General features: G+C 40.1%; 1 long non-coding RNA gene across 1 annotated transcript; it reads left to right on the top strand.

Annotated features, from left to right (window-relative positions):
- Positions 1–305: 305 nt before the first annotated feature.
- On the top strand, positions 306–2,911 carry LOC122525317. Its single transcript, XR_006305749.1, has 2 exons — positions 306–437; positions 2,838–2,911. It is a non-coding gene; the product is annotated as an uncharacterized LOC122525317 (long non-coding RNA).
- Positions 2,912–9,565: the final 6,654 nt, after the last annotated feature.

Here is a 9,565-nt window from a genome sequence, read left to right as displayed (position 1 = left end):
TAAACCTATAACAGTGTCGTCTCTCTCTCCTCTCCTCTCGCCTCTTCCTCCTTTTTATCCTTGTTCCTCCCACTCCCCCTTCCTCCCACTGGCAATGCACCTTCCTCACCGTATCTACTCGTCGTGTTGTGTCTCCAACCTCCATCTCCTCCACCACAAAACACCACCACCACCCACGAACACCATCACCACCATTTCTACCACCTCCGCGTCCGCGTCGCGTTCCCGCCCTCCTCTTCGTTCTTCCTTTTGTTCGCGAATAAAATTATTGCGCGCGCGATCGTCTCTGCCAACGAGTAGAGGAGGAGGAGGAGGAGGAGGAAGAGGTGGGGAAAATTTTCAAGGCATAAGCTTGACTCGCTACGAAGCAAGCAAGCAAGCAAGCAAGCAAGCATGCCAGCCAGCTGCGCGATCAAATAATGAATCTATTGTAATAGGTATGTATATTTTAATGTATCTATGATTATATTATATATACGTATGTGTGTCTATGTATGTGCGTTTTTATTGTGTAAGCGTAGGTAACGTAGATTCTAATGTATTTATGATTAATTTATATATGTATGTTATACCTATTCACGTTTGCATCTATGCATGCACTTATAGGTATGAATTTGTATATATATACATATACACATATATTATATTTATATGTAAATATACCATACTTGTGCCCAATGTGTTCCCTACCACCCCTCCCTCCACATCCCAACCCCTCTCCACTCTCGTTATATATGTATATACCTATACGCTTTCAAGATTTCTTCCTTCGTATTTCTCGGCAAATTTCGCGGAGCCTTTAAACGGTAGGATAGTTTCGAACGAGGTTAAAAACTTTTAGATGTAAAAGTTTCGAGACGCGAGTCGCCGCTCGTGTTCTCCCCAGAATTTACGAGTTTTCGCGTACTCGCTCACTCTCTCTCTCTCTCTCTCTTCTCTTTCTCTTCTCTTTCTCTAACTCACCCTTATCTATTCACGAAAACAGAGAGGGAGACAGAGACAGAAAGAGAGAGAGAAAGAAACACATATATGCGTAAAAATGCGTGAAAACGTTAAAAGATAAAAGGAAAGAGAGAGAGAGAGAGAGAAAGAAACACTACTTGATATGTATGTAGGGTACATTTAAAACGTTCGAGGATTTAACACGAATCCATATAAGCCTCATCGATAATCGCGTACGTTTACATTCTCCACGTATTTTTGAACCGCGATGAACGTTAATAGTGGTACTGTTTAACGTCAAGAGCACGCGTAGGGTCGCGGAACGAAAAAAGGAAAAGGGAAGTGAACTGAAAAAGAGAGCAAGAAAAAGAGAAAGAAAGAGTGAGAGAGAGAGAGAGAGTAAATCGTGCGTGTTGAAGAGACGGATTTTTTTTTCAAAAGAGGGGGCGACATTATTGCACCGGTTAAGAGGCAACCTTCATATATGTATTTTCTCCGCTATATCCCTAGCAATCCCCCCTCTTCCTCCTCTAGCCCCCTTCCCAACGTTCCTCTCCCTCTCTCTCTCTCTCTTTCTCTACTTGCTTACATTTTTCTATTTGCACGAGCAGAAAACACGCGTGTTATTTCCTCAGTATCTAGACTATCCAAGTGATCTATATGTACATATATCTATATACGTAGAAATATTAACGTAGCAAAAAAATGATTTTCTCTCTTACTCTCTTACTCTCTCACTCTCCCTTTTGGTTTCGCGAAAAATAATTTCGCAACGTTTTCGTATACGGAAAATATCGAAATTAGTGCCTAAGTTACGTTGGAGATTACTATCGTAGTATTATTTGAAAATCATTCGAATAATCGACGATCGTTTGACTTTTTGGAGAAGAAATTTTGTCTCGCGCGCTCGCGTTGTCACCGAACAACTCTACTCTTTTTCTTCTCATCCTTCTCTTCCATCGTTTTCAGGAATCCATAAAAGTTCGTGGAATGAAAAAGGATTCGATTAAAAAAAAAAAAAGAAAAGAAAAAAATGTAAGAGCGCGAGAAAAGGGAGAGAGAGAGAGAGTGAGAGTGAGAGAGAGTGAGAGAGGAGAACGTGGTGATCCGGGGCACGAAGGACCAATAGGAAAACAGAAATTCGCGAAAGAGGAGAAGGTAGTAATAGGTAGAAACGATGTACGGCACACGGGCTTGTGCAGAGGAGGAGGAGGAGGAGAGGAGGAGGAGGAAGAGGAGAGTGAAACACGGTGAGCGGGGATAATCTGATTTTCAGCAACTTTATACGTTGCGCTTCGATTAAAATCCAGCCACCGTGAGAGAGAAAAAGAGTATACGTATTTGTGTGTATATGTGTGTATGTGTGCGTGTGTGTGTGAGAGAGAGAGAGAGGGAGAGAAGGTGAAGGGTGGCTCCGATACAATTCCGTGTAGTTTTTCTCCCTATCTTTTTCCGTAGTATCTCTCCACGTTTCTCTGTCTGTCTGTCTGTCTGTCTGTCTCTCGTTGTCGTTACTAGTTTTACTGGCCTGTTGTTCCTACTTCCTATTTCTCTACACTCTTTCATTTTACTCAGACGATTCACCAAATGCTCCTAAATAAAAGATTTCCAAATATTTGTATATATGCATCTAGGTTTCTCGTCATTTAAATCGATAAATCATACGCCAATGTTTATTTTACGTTAACTTTCACTCGATCGTAATCGCGAAATAAAAAATAGGAAAGGAAATTTGATTTATTTTTAATCTTAATTTGTTCCTTCTTCTTCTTCTTCTTTTTCTTCTTTTGACAATAATATTACGAATAAAAAATGATTTATTTTTATTATCTAATAAAATTAATTCGTCTCGATGAATTTAATTCGATCAATGAAATGAAATCTAACCTTCCTAGGAGTAAAAGGTATTACGATTCTTATGAATGGAGGTAAATTCAAGGAGAGAATGAAAATCGGAAAAGAAAGAAGAGGAAAAAAAGGGAGAAAGGTGTCGAACAACGGCAATGGTTAACGGCAATTCTGGGATCCGACGTAAAAAAGCGTAGAGAAAAGTCAACAACGACGACGACGACGACGACGACGACGACGACGACGGCGACGACGACTACGGTTGAGAGGCGAAGGAAAAAGAAAAAAAAAAAAAGGGAATTGTGACGAGTGAAGGGCCAACCCGGACCTAACCCAAGATGCACGAGAATCGATCTTTTTCAATGGTAGTAGGGATGCTGAAGAACACGAGAAGATTAAACCTCGTGGCACTCGTAGTGGCAACTGAAAAGTTCCTTCTTTTCCTTCAAAGGGTTTTTTCCCTTTCTTCTTATTTTGCCATGCCAATTTTTTCCCCCTTTTTTATTCCTACTTTTATATATTTATACATACACACGCGTATTCTAAAGATGATTATATTATTTCAATCATTCGAATTACTCGATTATCGTGTATCGTAAATACGATTGAACTAAAACAAAAAAAAATAACGATCACATTAATTGTATAATAATTTTCATGGAACAATATAACGAATATTAAAACGATATTTTCGATATCATAAATCCACGACTATAAATTATATTAAGAATTCATTAATAAACTAAAATAATGTAAAATATTTGTAAATTAATATCTGATATCACTTTCGTTCGCGTATTATCCGATAATAAGATACAAATTAGATTCACTTACGCATAGAGGATACGTAGAATTAATGAACATCGATGACTATGGGATAATAGGAGGAATGACGACGGACAAGCGGTGATCTTCGTTGATGATGCAGGATGATGATGATCATTGATAGAAAGTAATAAGACAACAGGTCGTTAATTACTCACCTGAAACAAAAATAGAAATAATCGGAAATTAGTCTAAAGAAAATTCATACATATATATATATAAAGTGTACATGGGTTTGTTGTAATATGTATTACGTTGTCATATAATACGTGTGTACATGTCCTGTTGTCGGCGGCCCGATAGGGAACGATGATGAGTATCGTCGTTCGAAGGTATAACGCGCGTCGATGCGATTTCGCTGACGCGCATTAAACGCGCGATTAAAACGATTCGAATATAGTCGGCTGACAAAGTATCCGTAATTTCACGCAGTAATAATAAAAGATAATGAAACGTGTGCGCGCGCTAAAGAGCGAATGAACAAGAGAGGGAGAGAGAGAGAGAGAGAGAGAGAGAGAGAGAATGACGACGAAAAGTAGAGAGAAAGGGAAGAGCGTAAATATTTATCGTCGAACGAGCAAAAGCGAGCACGGTCGTTACCGTCGATCGATGTGACGATGAATCGTTAAGTACTGTCATTAAAACACCGAATAGTCTAATCGTACGTGTGTGCACGAGAAAGAAAGAAAGAAAGAAAGAAATGAAGGAAATGAAAGAAATTAAAAGATACAAAAAAAGAATAAAATGCGACGAATTTATTTTGGGTAAGACGAAATTTTTCCTGTTGTATTTATTCCCCATTGAAATATATAAGTACGAGGAAAAATTAAAAAAATAAAAAAGAAGAAAAAAAGAAAAGAACCGATTGAAATAAAAAGAAAAGATGAACCGAAAAGAGCGGTCATCAACGAGGGATAAAAATATTGGCGTTTCGCGAGACACGGTGGTGTTTTGTTGGTTGGTTGGTCGGTCGGTTGGTCGGTTGGTTGGTTGGTTGTTGTTGCAAGGAGACGCGAAAATAGATAACGCTGAGAATCGTGAGGTGAGCCTATCGAAGTGCGATTAATATATAAAATGGATTTCGAGGATTCGGACGGTGTTACGCGCCGTTTCAATTATTGTCGCCCCGCTGCCACATACAATTTTTGTCGACGCGCTCGATCACGGCTTTCCGCCGATCTCGCTCTTTTTTACCCTATCTCCATAAACCCCCCTTCCCTACTTTCCTCCTACTCTCCACCACCACCACCACCATCACCACCACCTTTTGCTCTCACACACGCACGCATGCACGCATGCACGGACGGATGGACGGACGGACGAAATCATCTTTCTCTCTCTCTCTCTCTCTCTCACTCGTTACAATCCGTGGAGTCCGGCAATCCTCGCCGCGCGTGGTTCTTTTTTTTTCCTTCTTTTTTTTTTATTTTCCCTTTTTTTCGTAACGCCGCTCGCTTCACCTGCCCTCTCCTTTTTTTCCCTTTTTTTTTTCCCCAGAAACACCGATTTTGCTCCCCCTACTCCCCTTTGGCAGAGCGAGAGAGAGAGAGAGAGAGAGAGAAAGGGAGCCGCAAAGCGGCGCAAAAATGCGATACCGTTTTGCCGTGCCAGGATTAGCGACAGATCGCGAGCTCGCCGCCGATACGATTCCACCGTCACCATCCCCTTCTCATTCTTCTCTCTTTTTTTTTTTTTATATGCCCTAAACCGAAAAATTCCTCTCTTCTTTTTCGGTCTCCCCTTTTTTTTTCTTTTGCTTTCTTTTCTTCTCTCTTTTTTTTCTTTTCATTTCAGCCTACACTTTGTTATTATCATTTGCGAGGCCACGAATCACGAGGATTCTCCTTCGACCTGCCGCCAACCCCCACCCCCTCCATCCATCCCCCACCAACGGATGCACTTTGTCGATACTTTAAAACTCGAAAAATCAAATGGTACGACAAAGATATCGGGGCGCTGATAAAGTAGAATTTGAAATATTTTCTTGGATGTAAACGATACGCGAACAGGGTATTTTATTTTTTTTTTTATTATTATTATGAGATTTATCTCTTCGCAATGAATCGGTAGAAATGAAAAAAGTAATTTTAAAAAACAAACATGAAATCCGTCCACTCGGAAAATTCGCTCTCTTACCAATTGGGATGGAAATAAATGTCAAAGAAAAGGGAATGACAATGAGAAAACAAGAAAAATCATTGCATAATAAATAAAATATTTTAACCGCGTGTAAGATGCGAATGTTAATTTGGATGTAATCAAATTTCTCCGACTAAAACGCGAAATGAATGTCAAAAGAAAGGGGGAGAAAAGTAAAAAAAAAAAAAAAAAAAATATGAAAATCATCGTCTAATAAATGAAATATTTTAGAGACCTCGCGTAATCAAATTCTTCGTCGCGTAAAATAAATGAACGAATAAATAAATAAATAAATAAAAAGAAAAAAAGAAAAAGAAATAAGGGATGGGGGGATGGAAGAAAAAGGAAAAAAGTGAGGATAAATAGAAGGAAAGATATAGAAGGATATATAAAAAAAAAGGGTGACGATGGTGAAATATAAAAAGAAAAAGAAAGAGAAAGAGAAAGGAAAAAAATATAAATAGAAAGTAAAAAAAAAAGAAAAAAGAATCGGGGAATGAGAAGAGAACGGAAGGGGAATGTAAAGGAAAGGGAGAGAAAAATAAAAGGGAGTAAGAGATATGGGAGAGAGTTCGTCGTCACGCGGAAAAGAATCTCGAGCGAAAAGCTCACTCGAGATGCCGCGAAAACAATGTCGAGGATGGGCCGAGATATACCTAATTGTTGAGAGAGCGGAACCCCGTCGTGGAAGAGGGAAAAGAAAAAAGGTGGCGGAGAAGAGCGAAAGGAAAGAAGGATGAGGAGGAGAGTAGTACAGAGTGTGCGTGTGTGCGTGTGTGTGTATGTATATGTGTGAGAGAAAGAAAGAGAGAGAAGAATGAAAATGACACCGACTCTCGAGACTTTCCTTTTCTCGCTTTTTCTCTTCTATCTTTCCGTCTCACCACTCGTTCTTTCCCTCCCCTTCCCGTATCATCAACCCCCTTCCTCTTTTTCTCTTCTTTTTTTCTCTCAGTAGCCGTACTTGCTTTTTATCGACGGCGTAGTTTAACCCTCGAACCACGGGGCACGGGTTGCGGTGAGTAGGAGGTGGAGCTGGAGCTGGAGGTGGAGGTGGAAGTGGAGCTGGAGGTTGAGCAAGAAGAAGAAGAACAGAGAGAAAGAGAAAAGGGGGAAGAAGGGGCTTTTGCCGGAGGAGTCGGTCGAGGGTATGGTCGGGGCATTAAACCCATTTAAATATATCCAATACCAGGGTGCCTTCCACCCTCGGTTATGGATGATTTTTACCGTTCATTTGAATAACCCGTAAGCTGCATCGCCTGCCTGCCTGCCTGCTGCTTACTTGCTTGCTTGCTTGCTTGCTTGCTTGCCTGCCAGCCAGCCAGCCAGCCAGCTAGCTAGCCAACCACCCAACCAGCCAACTAACCAGCTAGCCAACCAACCAGCTTTCCTGCTAACTGCCTGCATGCCTGCTTTCTCGACAGACTGCGTGCAAAAGCACGAGCTTCGCGAAACACGCTCCTTCATATAATACACGCTACTTAATATATATATATATATATGTATATGTACGCGTGTATATTCTATGTGTATAGCTACGTATAAGATAAATTTATATATAACTCAGTTTAATACTTTCTTTTGCGATATGTCGAGCCATCAACTTTCCCTACCTTCCTTCCTTCCTTCCTACCTTATTTTCACGATTTTCTTGGTAAAAACATAAATCGTTTGTAAGGTCGACGACTGACATTTTGAAACATCTCGATAAAATTTTATCCGAAATTAAGAAAAATAGATTTCTTTATTCATATTTTTTCTAACTTAATATATCCTACATCGATACGATATTATCATATCGATTTATAGAAGAATTTCAATTGCAAACGAAATAATATCGCGATGATAATAATTAAACGAAATGTTTCTAATATATATAAAAAAAAAGAGAGCAGAAAATAGGGAGGAACATAAAAGATATAACAAGAACAAAATATATCGCCCCTATTCCTCGTTCTATTATTCTTTTTTACATTGAACTTCTTCCTCCAGCATGTACATATATATATATATCAACGAACGAATAACAGGACGACACCCTTCGAGATAGTTGAAGTTCATTTTCCAACGAGAAAGGTACTCTCACCCGACGTTTTCCTTTTCCCTTTTTCTTTTACGTTTTCTTTTTACCAATGATAAGAAAAACATACGAATCGTTAACCGAACAAAAAATACGGATCGATTGTTCCGCACGATAGATCTTCGTAGAGTACCGTCTATTTTATATACATATATATACATATACATATATATATATATATAAACATATATAGTATAGTACTTAAAGGCTTACATAATTACAACATCAGGGACATATAAATACAGGGAGCGTATTTCAAGTAGCAGAAGAGAGCGACGTTTGCGTTACGCCAACGCGCGTGCTAGTATAAGTGGAATGCAAATATCGCTTGTCCGATAATGCGAGGAGATCGATTCTCTCTCTCTATTTCTCTCCCTCTCTCTCTTTATCTATCTCTCGCGGAGGTCCTTGATAAGCCCTTAACGTTGCCGATGCGTTCGATCAAGAAATTACATGATTACATTATCGAATCGCGGGGTCCGATCGAGTTCGAAGGTGCGAGTGAGAGAGAGAAAGAGAAAACGAGAGAGAGAGAGAGAGAGAGAGAGAGAGAGAGCTATTCGTTTCGACAGGACGACGAAGGACCGTAGAACGGACAGAACGATCCCGCGTACTTAAACAAAACGACGCTTAATGCGCCGGCAAACACGCGAGAGTGAATCTATCGATCGAAGCGTGCTCGGCCTAGCCTTTTAAAGTGAGAGAGAAAGAGAGAGAGAGAGGGGGGGGGAGAGTGGGAGAGAGAAATAGACAGACGGACAGACAGACAGAGAATGGACGATTCGTAAACGCGAATGAAACGACACGAATGAGTGTTAGCATCGTGCGCGTGTGTTTGTCTTTGTGTGTGTAAGAGAGAGAGAGAGAGAGAAAAGAGAATATCTGTGGAAATTGCTTCGGTGAGCGAGCGCGATCGGTTGGACTCGAAGCCGATTTCGGTTTTATCGTTCGCGTTTCGTGCTTCGCCGACAATGACCTCGGCAACAACGTGCCGCAACGACATACCCGAGAGAGAGAGAGAGAAGGAGGGAATGATAGGGTGAGAGGTGCAGCAGCATCGAGAGAACAACAACAACAACAACAACAACGATGACGACGACAACACTCGACCGCTGGAATGACAAACAGGAACGTTTACGACAAAGGATGATCTCATGGGTTGCCTGCTAGGGATGCTATGTAACAGAAAGAGAAAGAGGAAAAGGTTCTATAGGGTGGGGTGGGGGTAGGGGTAGATTGAAATAGAAGAGATTCGGCGACACCGATTCGACTACTTTTACTTCTATTTTTTATCATCCGTTTACTAGAAGACGATGATCTACTGTAACATGTATTGGTGACTGTGTGTATGTGTGCGTGGATGGGTGGGGGTGTATGTTTTTGTTATTATCGATTGATACGATTATTTTGTTATTCGCTCGTTTAACCGGATCGATACGTGGCTACGTAGTATGCGTGGGAAAGAGAGAGATGGATGGATAAATGGAAACATGATTAACAGGTTGTTAAATAAATTCAATATACATTGACTTAATTATTTATCGCCGTTAATTTTTTTTCGTTTTTCTCTTTTCTTTTTTAAATGAATTTTAGCATAAACAAAATACGATTATAGTTTTTAATATCAGAAACGTTACTCAAACGTGATTTATCTTAAACGTTTGCACGATGAGATCATCGCATACGAGATGATACCACGCTTGGTTAATTAATCAAACTGTTTTTTATATT

The sequence above is a fragment of the Polistes fuscatus genome, unplaced genomic scaffold (genome assembly GCF_010416935.1).
Source record: "Polistes fuscatus isolate 324 unplaced genomic scaffold, CU_Pfus_HIC Scaffold9, whole genome shotgun sequence".
Taxonomy (NCBI): domain Eukaryota; kingdom Metazoa; phylum Arthropoda; class Insecta; order Hymenoptera; family Vespidae; genus Polistes; species Polistes fuscatus.
Note: the sequence above shows the minus strand (reverse complement) of the source record. Positions and strands in the feature narration are given on the sequence as shown.